Source organism: Megascapheus bottae, chromosome 6 (genome assembly GCF_031878675.1).
Source record: "Megascapheus bottae isolate mThoBot1 chromosome 6, mThoBot2.hap1, whole genome shotgun sequence".
Taxonomy (NCBI): domain Eukaryota; kingdom Metazoa; phylum Chordata; class Mammalia; order Rodentia; family Geomyidae; genus Megascapheus; species Megascapheus bottae.
In genome coordinates, this window is record NC_143514.1 from 65,676,867 (window position 1) to 65,686,493 (window position 9,627).

Below are 9,627 nucleotides of genomic sequence, written 5' to 3' on the forward strand. Positions count from 1 at the left end.
AGGAAAGGACATTAAGAATAAGACTGAAATTATAGCCTTATTGACTGCATTATTCTTGCCCAAGAGACTAAGCATTATCCATTGTCCTGGCCACCAGAAGGGAGAGTCACTGGAGGCACGAGGCAACCGCCTAGCTGACAGGGCAGCCCGGGAGGCAGCGTCACAGGAAACCCCACCAGCACGAATCCTCCCAATGGCGGAGAAATCGCCCAGCAGTCTTCCCCCACTCCCGTATAGCCCGGAGGACATTGAGTGCCTTAAGAAAATGGGGGCGGCCTATAATTCCAAGCAGAAACTATGAATTTTTAATGGAAAAACAGTATGGCCCAAAAGGTAGACTCTTGAACTTATAACTAACTTGCATACCCTCACACACTTAAGTAAAAATAAAATGAAAACCCTCTTAGACCGGGAAGAAAATTCTGGCTATCTCCTGGGAAAGGATGAAGCCCTACAGCGAGTGGCCAATCAATGCTCTGCATGTGCTCGGGTAAATGCAGGACAGACTAAAATTGGACTTGGAACCAGAGTGAGAGGACACCGCCCAGGTGTTCATTGGGAAATTGACTTTACAGAAATTAAACCTGGACAATATGGCTACAAATACCTTCTAGTATTCATAGACACCTTCTCTGGATGGGTGGAAGCATACCCCACCAAGCATAAAACAGCCAAAGTAGTAACCAAGAAACTACTGGAAAAAATTTTTCCCAGGCTCTTCAAATAGTGCAGAAGGAAGTCTGGAAACCCTTGGCGGCAGCGTATCGGGAGCAGCAGGACAAGCCCATTGTCCCACATCCATTCCAAATTGGTGACTCTGTGTGGGTGCGAAGGCACCAGACTAAGAACTTGGAGCCTCGCTGGAAAGGACCATACACCGTCCTGCTGACAACTCCTACTGCCCTCAAGGTAGACGGGGTCGCTGCCTGGGTCCACGCCTCCCACGTGAAAGCAGCTCATCAGGATCAGGACAATTCCATCGACCAGACCCCAGAATGGAAGCTGCAATGCACCCCAAACCCTTTAAAGATAAGACTTTCTCGGTTGTAATTTTCTTTTGTTTAACCATGAGCAAACTTAGAGAACGGCTAGCAGAAAGAGGAAAAGAGTTCCACTCCCAACAAGGATGGTTTGAGAGCTGGTTTAATCAATCCCCTTGGTTTGCAACCCTCCTGTCCACCATAGCAGGGCCACTCATTGTACTCATTTTAATTCTCACCTTTGGCCCCTGCATTCTCAATAGACTAGTCCAATTTGTAAAAGACAGGCTATCGGTGGTTCAGGCTTTAGTGCTTACCCAGCAATATCAGCAAATTAAAAATAGGGAAACGGTCTTTATTGAATGAAAGATTCCATTCAAGTAACCATAAGAAAATGGGGGAATGAGAAATGTATAAACCATGTAACTAATAAAATTTTAAACAGGGCCCTAGCTGTATTTGTATTAACCAGAGCACCCCCATTTCATGTAACAATAGTCCCTCAGTAAAGAAAGCAGTTGGGAAATGGCCAGCAGGATGTTCACAGTCATGACGACCAAGGCTGTGTACTTAGATAAGATAAGGGAAATTCCGGGAGAGAAGGGTATGAGAAACATCTAGTGACCAGATTGCAAGGCACATCAGCCCTCTTCTAGCTGAGAGGAAAATTCCACTACTCCCCAGAGTGAACTCCTAGCCTTATTTGAATTAACCAATCCCTATCCTGTAACTATGTTTCTGCTTCTGTAACCGTGCTTCTGCTACCCATAAATACTCCTCCTCCCCAAGCCCCGGCGCGCAAGTCTTCTAGGAGACTTTGTCGCCCCGGGCGCCCGTGTTCCTGAATAAACCTCTTGCTGTTTGCATCCGGCTGCGTGGTCTCGCTGATCCTTGGGAAGGGGCTCCATCTGGAAGACATCCCGCTGAGCCGGGGGTCTTACAGTATATAAGTCATGCCAGGTGAGGTCATAAGTCTGAACAAGGTATTTAAACTCTTTGGTATAATTACTCCCAGTCGCTTCTCAATCTGGGAAAGATGGGTCATTGAAAAGGGGGCCTGCACACGAAAAACTCCATCTATCCTTGCCACCTCTCATAGAGGAAATAAGAGGGCTGCTGGAGACTGTGAGCCACCAGTGAAGGATTGAGTGTGAGCTTCGGGAGGTGAGGAAAAAAGAGATGAAGGGGGAGGAGAAGGAAGGAAAGGTTGGGCTTGGGGAGGAGGAGCAGAGTCTTCAATGTTGAGCAGGGGATCAGGCACTTTAGGTTTAGGAAGAGGCTCCAGGCTCTTAGGTGATTTGGCAGGGACAGGATGCCCCTGTGCCAGTAGGATAGGGGAAGTTGAACAGGATTGGTAGAGAGAAGGGCAAGCATGGAGAGCAAAGAAAGCCTGAACATATAGAACCATTTACCACTGCGTGGGCAGAAACTGTCTAAATTCCTGAGAATATTATAATCCAAAGTCCCATTTGGGGGCCATTGAGACCAATTGTCTAGCCTATACTTTGGCCAGACACGATTGCAATAAAAGATGAGCCGTTTTGGCTTTATGGAGTCCCTGAGTAGAAGAACATCTAAAGAGCGTAAAAGATATCCAAAGGGGTGTCCCCGCGTGGGTGAGATTGATGAGACCCCATTGTAGTAAGAAATACTAAGAGGAAGTGAAGTCTGTGAGGATGGGGGTGGTCAATGAGGAGGTAGGGAGGGGTTAGTGAGGACATGGTGGGGGCAGTTGGTGAAGACACCAGGGAGGGATGGAGTCAGTGGTGAGTGGGGGTGGAGTCACTGAACATGGGACAGAGCTAGTGAGAACAACTGGGGGTGGAGTCAGTGAGGACGTCAGGGGGTGGGGTCACTGAACATGGGGCAGAGCCAGTGAGAACGACAGGGGGTGGGGTCACTGAACATGGGGCAGAGCCAGTGAGAACAACAGGGGGTGGAGTCAGTGAGGACATCAGGGGGTGGGGTCACTGAACATGGGGCAGAGCCAGTGAGAACGACAGGGGGTGGAGTCAGTGAGGACGTCAGGGCATCTTGGGCAGAGTGTAAAGGATGTAGAGTGGAATCCAATCTCACGAGAACAGATTGGGGGTGGGGAGTGAGGGGTCTTAAACTAGACACAGGGAGAGAGCCCTAGGCAGGGTTGGGTTAAAGGAGACAGAAAAGAGGCCTGCAGGCAGGAGTCACGCACCAGGTGCAGACAGGAAACATTGTTGCGAATGCACCGGCTGCAATGGGAAAAGCAGAGGTCCGGGAGTGGAGTTTCCTTTCTCTGGTTCGAAGGTGGGAAGGGAGGGCAGAAGGCGGATTGCCTCTCAAGAAACGGAGGGGATCCAGTGATCCAGCCACTCCTGACCCTCTCCCTCATCCAAGTCAGGCACGGAAATGTAAGGTCTGCCGAAAGGAAACTCCACACAGTTCAGAAGAGAGTTTATTGTGTGAGGAAAGAGCAGACTCCTGCTGCCCACGATGGAATCAGGTGAGCAAGAGAGCTTAGGGCGGGAAGTGAGAGGTTATATAGGGGGAGGGGTGTGGCCACCGTGGAAGTGGATGTGATCTCAGAGGATGGGGAAATACCTCAGTGGGGACCGCCCACTGTCCCCAGGCATGCCCAGGGTTACACATGCTGGGTGGGGATTTCCAGGGTTCGGGGGGGGGGGGGGGGGGGGGGGGGGGGGGGGGGAGAGCCAAGAGAAGAAGTCATTTCTTCCAGGTGGACCTAACAGTGACCCTGTCTTAACAACAAAATAAAACAAGAGCCAGGGATGTAACACAGTGATACATCATTTGCCTACATATGCAAGGCTCTGGGTCTGATGCCCAACACCTCTAAACAAGCAAAATCTCCAAAACAAAAAACTACCTATGCAAGTATTTTGTTCACAAACACACAAAAAATTCAGGATGGTCCTTCAACATAGCAGTTAAAGACAAGTTGTTCTGATTAAGTAATGGCCAAAAAAAGTTGCCTTATTTAAAAAATAAATTAATTTTAATTTAATTGATATTAAATATTCTTTTCTGATAAAGGAAGCAACTACAGAAAGCCTTAATTATATTTGTTCAGCGTAACCAGTGCTATTGAGGGGGAAAAAAAAACTCAACAACTCTCAATACTACTTTCAAAACCAACATATCAAGCTTGATTTTCATTAGAATGTAGTTGTTTTGTGCCATTAATTCAAAAACCAAGACTCAGAATACATATATCAATGCAGCCCTAGACACATTGCAGTAAAAATGCTAACTATATAAAACAAAGAAATAATATTGAAAGCTGCAAAAGAGAGGATAAAAGTAACATACAATGGCAAGACAATTAGAATCAACAGTAGATTTCTCAACACAGATACATACATAACTTGGATATCGAATTACCCACATGGATGACTTTCTTTTTCAAGATTTGCAACGTTTTCTATTATTTTATTGAATAGGCTTTCAATACATTTAGTTTGCATCTTTTTTCCTTTTCCCCTTTTTCTATACCCATGATTTCTAAGTTTGGTCTTTTGAAAAATTATGTAATGCTTCCCAACCAAAGTCACATGGTTTGGAAGAAATTGACCCCAAAATTTGAACCCAATATATTTGAATGCAAATTCACTAGGCTATCTGTATATAGACAAAGCCCAACAGAAAGTACGATCCTATCAGGGCTCAGCTCCTGATCCTCACTCAGTAAAAGAAACTCTCACGCATTGGTTTTCTTATACACATGAGAAAGTATCCCATGAATGTCAATCTCAGTCTCCAGGCCACCTGATGAGCTCAAGCTTCAAGACCTTATTCCTAGGTCACATGGTTGGTCTACCCACCGTGGCTGGTCCAGGATCTCTGCACAAACAGATTACCTGCTTAGAGCTAAGAACAAAGACCAGGTTCCTTTTTATGGGCAAGCTTATAGTCTTTCCTGAACTTGAGGCTAGCCTGGGGAAGGATGTGACTTGCCTCGTAGGAAGATTCTGAAGGAGCACCCCACCCCCACCCCACGATGCTCACCTGCAGCCAAGCAGAGTGAGGCAGGCTCGGGACACAAGGTAAAGAAATTCTACACTTATCAAGGAGTTGTTATGAACCTCATTCTGACTCAGCCATTTCCATGCATTTTCTTACCCAGCCTTCCCAGCTTGCAGGCAACTAGGAGAGTTGCCATTGTTAAAAATGCTGGCTGTTGGGCCGGGAGTTTGGCCTAGCATGCATGAAGACCCGGGTTCGATTCCTCGGTACCACATACATAGAAAAAAGCCGGAAGTGGTGCTGAGGCTCAAATGGTAGAGCTCTAGCCTTGAGAAAGTCCAAGGATAGTGCTCAGGCCCTGAGCTCAAGCCCAGGACTGGCAAAAAAAAAAAAATGCTGGCTGTTGGGGCTAGGAGTTTGGCCTAGTGGTAGAGTGCTTGCCTAGCATGCATGAAGACCCAGGTTCAATTCCTCCGTACCACATACATAGAATAAAAGCCAGAAATGGTGCTGAGGCTCAAGTGGTAGAGCTCTAGCCTTGAGAAAGTCCACGGATAGTGCTCAAGCCTTGAGTTCAAGCCCAAGACTGGCAAAAAACAAAAAATGCTGGCTGTGGGGGGGGGCGGGGAAACATGTCCTGACTGGACAAGGAAGAGCTGTCTGCCCAGACTCCATTCTGTGCTACATGCCTTCTCTTAGCTGTTGAGGGGCAGGGGGCAGGGGTGGAGTAGAGATTTCAAATAGTATGGCAGTAAACATGATGGCTTGGGTTCAATCCTCAGCACAGGAAAAGACAGAAAAAAAAAAGAAAACTTCTCTAAAAAACAATATAGATGCCCATCAGCAGGGCTTAAATTGGTCTTGGATAATCATTCATTCAGGAGACTCCTATGCTATTGCTTGAAGCAGATAAATGCTTTCCACACTGCCACAAATACACACTGTGTCCAAATTCTGATCAAGTAGATGCGAGGCTGGACTGACAGCTGTGCTGGGATGGAGCGTCTGTTCACTGCTCTACACCAGCTCCCTCCATGTGCAGAGCCCATCCCACCAGGCTGGAGACACATTGACCCCCAGCCGTGCTTCCTCATGCTCCTTGGCACAATGCAGCACGCCCCCCCGCCGGGGACAATGCTGCAGTCTGGGTTTCAGTGTAGCAAAGCGAAGATGGGCAAAGTGGGAAGAACAAATGAACACTCCTTTGGCACCATGCTCAGTGCTCACTACCAGAACATCCACTGCCACAGTGCCCAGGCTCCTGGACCACCAGGCGTCCAGAACACCTCAGGCAGGCTGGTTTCCAGCCCCTGGAAGACATGCTGGCTGTCCAGCCCAGGGGGCAGGTGGTCCACCTTTGCTCAGAGAACTAGCACTTGACCTCTTCCGCAGACACCAAGGGTGACTTTGAGACCGGAGATTGGACATGCACATCCACACACCCCTGTCCCTTAACCAACTTCTGTGAGCTCTGCTTTCCTCTCTGTCTCCCCATTGACATACTCAGTAGCCTCCCACCAACTCCCCCACCCCCTGCCAAGGAAGCCAAGGTTGGAGAGGAAGTCTCTGTCACAGAAACCCCAGCAAACCTCCGCCAAGGTGAGGAGGCCCAGAGACTTCCTCAAAAAAAAGACCTCTGGGCCAGGTGTGGTGGCTCACACTTGTAATCCTAGCTACTCAGGAGTCTGAGATCTGAGGATCAAGGTTCAAAGCCAGCCTAGGCACAAGAGGACCTGAGACTCTTATCTCCAATTAACCTCTAGAAAATGGGAAGTGGGGCTTGGCTCAAGGGTAGGGTGGCTGCCTTGAGCAGAAGAGCTCAGGAACAACGCCCAGACCCGGGGCAGTAGCCATGAGCTGAAGAATTCAGGGACAGTGCCCATGCAAATTCAAGCCTCATGACTGACACACACAAAAAAAGATCTGTCCTGCGTATAATCATGCATGTTTATGAACTTGTATGACGCATGAATGTACACCCGGCCATTGGAATGAGTGTGTGCATGTTACACACTCCTGAGCAAGAGAAAAGTTTCTCCTCAATAAAGTTTTATTGTTACTAAAATTATGGCCAGTTCAGTTAGAAATGCATTCAGCTTCAAGGAACCTAATACCCAGTGAATGTATTAAATGTTTTTGTTTTCTTTTTGTTGTTGTTGTTGGTGGTGGTGGTGGTGGTGGTGGTGGTTTTGGGGCTGGAATGCAGGGACTGGGCACTATTCCCAGATCTTTTTGCTCAAGGGTAGCATTCTACCACTTTGAGCCACAGTATCCCTTCAGTTTTCTAGTGGTAAACTGGAGATAAGAGTCTCATCGACTTTCCTGCCCAGGCTGGCTTTGAACCTCGATCTTCAGATCTCAGCCTCCTGAGACAGGCTACCACCAGAGCCCAGAAATCTAAGCACTAACAGAAATCTAGAGACAGACACTGCAGGCTGTGAACCATCATCCTTGCGCTGATTTCTCACCCACAGATTCATTGCCTCATTGCCCCCAGGGGAGCTGATGCAACTCCGGGCATTGTTTTATGTTAAAATTGGAAAAAGTAGCAGCAGCAGTGCTTTGTAATGAGATAGCAGATGCCCTCCTGGAAATCTCTTTGCATTTCCGTGTAGATGCAATGAGCCTGAATGCTGTCAGGTGCCCCTTCTCCTTCTCAGTGAAGTTGCAGTGGCGACAGGTTCTTCTCTGCCTTGTGGTGTAGGCAGGAAATGAAGTGGGAAATGAAGGTTGTCTCATGGCCCACCACAATGTCTACGCTTCAGAGCATGGTACTTTATAGTTTACCCAAGAGCTACTGTTACCTTTTTATGGAAACTACAGCTCATATCTAGAGAGAGCAGAACTAGCAGAGTTCAGAGCTCCTTTTATTTATTTATTTTTTGCCAGTTGTGGGGTTTGAACTCAGAGTCTGGGCACTATCCCTGAGTCCTCCAGTTCTCTGGTGGTTAATTGGAGATAAGAGCCTCTCTGCCTTCCCTTCCTTGGGGTGGCTCTGAACCTCGATCCTCAGATCTCAGCCTCCTGAGTAGCTAGGATTTTAGGCATGAGCTACCAGTGCCTGGCCAGAGCTCTTTCCCACCTGATCTATAGGCTCTGTGTTCACTCTACCCAGGTATCACTCTACAAACCTGTGCACAAAGACGGTGGTAGGCAGGTGAGACTTGCACTGTGTTGGCTAAAGAGCCAAGACAGCCCAGACCTGGGGATGGGGCAGCAAGGTCATGGGCAGCTCCCTCGGTGCTCCAAGTCCAGCAGGGAAGGCCAGGCCAGGGGGCAGGGGACGGGCTGCCAGACAGAAGAGCAGAGTCCTAGGGGCCTCTTCTCTAGAGGACTCAGGGGAGGTGAAAGAGTAGTGGTGAGGGGAAGAGAGGTGAAGCAAGAGAGCATGAAAGAAGACAAGAGGAACGATGGGAGACAGGAAAGGAGAGTAGGGGGCATGAAGAAGCCAGATGCTGGGTGGCAGGAGAGGAGAAACACAGACCAAGGCTTCAGTCACTGTGCCAGCTGGGGCTTGAGTATGACAGTATCTCACTGGAAGGGAGAAAGGAAGGTGGACATAGAAAAAGAACCCTCTCCCGGGGGTTAGGCAGCTTCCAGAGGTGGGGACTCCACACTGGGCTCTCAGTCTGTCCTGTGTCCTGCCTGCCCTGCCAGGTTCACCCCAGCCCTGGAGAATAACTCATGCTCAGGGCCTTGTGGAGTGAACGATTTGTATGCTATAGAGCAACAGAATCAGTCGTACAAAGGCATAAAAAAGGTCATCAGAAGAAGTGCAGGGGAAGGTGGCTCATGCCTGTGTACCTAGCTTCTCAGAAGTCTGAGATCTGAGGATGGAGGCTCAAAGCCAGCCCAGGCAAGGAATTCCTTGGGACTCTCATCTCCAGGGTAACCAGAAAAAGCCAGAAAGGGTGATGTTGTCCAAAAAGAAAGTGTTCATTACTTGATTTACATAACTGTAACGTTACCTTTATAATAACATTTTTTTGCAAGTCCTGAGGCTTGAACTCAGAGCCTGGGCACTGTCCTTGGGCTTTTCTCATGGCTAGAGCTCTACCCTTGAGTCACAGTACCACTGCTGTCCTCGAGCTTCTTTTGCTCAAGGCAAGACTCTGCTTGAGCCATCGTGCTGCTTCTGGCTTTTTTGAGTACTTTATCAAAACCAAGAGTCTCATGGAGGAGCTGGGAGTGTGGCCTAGTGGTAGGGTGCTTGCCTAGCATGCATGAAGTCCTGGGTTCAATTCCTTGATATCACATACACGGAAAAAGCTGGAAGTGGTGCTGTATGGGGAAAGAGCAAGGACAGTGCTTAGGCCCTGAGAACAAGCTATAGGACTGTCAAAAAGAAAAGAAGAGTTTCACAGAGCTTCAAATCTGGATCCTCAGATCTCAGCTTCCTGAGGATCTAAGAGCACAAGGATGAGCCACTGGTGCCAGTTCAGAAGACTCTTGAGAGCAGCCTCTTGCCCACTGGCCCCTGCTCTCTATCCTCTTTCCTCTGCCTCGCCTCCCACCTGAAGGGCCGGCCTTCCCACTGTTTACAGCACCCCCATGCTTCCTCTTCCCCAAGCCCTGGTCAGCTCTTCCTTTTCCACTGCCACCCACCTCCCAGGCTGTCCAGGACCCAAAGGACAGGGCCCAGGCATTGGCCTCAGCTCGGACTTTCAGCCCCCACCCCCTATGGCAG